General features: G+C 64.3%; 1 protein-coding gene across 1 annotated transcript in view; it reads left to right on the top strand.

Annotated features, from left to right (window-relative positions):
- MAU2 (MAU2 sister chromatid cohesion factor) overlaps nt 1–401 on the top strand; it is a gene marked incomplete at both ends in the record, with an annotated part of 8663 nt that overhangs the window by 8038 nt on the left and 224 nt on the right. The window lies entirely within an intron of this gene.

The raw sequence follows: 401 nt of genomic DNA, 5'->3' as shown, positions 1-401 counted from the left end.
GGGGTCCCTGCCCATGGCAGGGGGTGGCACTGGTTGATCTTTAAGGTCCCTTCCCACCCAAACCGCTCTGTGAATCTGTGAATGTGCCGCAGGAGGTGTTGCTCAGCCTCTGCCGCCCGTTTCTGGGTCGTGGAGCCACCGCGAGGAACCTGTGAGTCTTCCCCGTCCCCACTAGATGGGGCTGGAAACTCCAAAGAGGAAACCGCCAACTGCCCGGGGCCTTGGGGGGGGCGAGGGGTGCTCCTGCCTTTCGGGGTGCTGCAGTGTTGGGTGTTTACAGCTGGAAAGCGCAGTGACACCCGCTCCTGCCACGTGCGCTGCCAATCCCCTCGGGAACGGGAAGGCTCCCGGTTCTCCCCGAGTCCCCTAGGAGGGGTTTGCCTTCAGGAGGGGCACGGCTG

The sequence above is a fragment of the Eurypyga helias genome, unplaced genomic scaffold (assembly GCF_000690775.1).
Source record: "Eurypyga helias isolate BGI_N326 unplaced genomic scaffold, ASM69077v1 scaffold21633, whole genome shotgun sequence".
Lineage (NCBI taxonomy): Eukaryota > Metazoa > Chordata > Aves > Eurypygiformes > Eurypygidae > Eurypyga > Eurypyga helias.
This window is presented reverse-complemented; position numbering and strand designations above follow the sequence as displayed.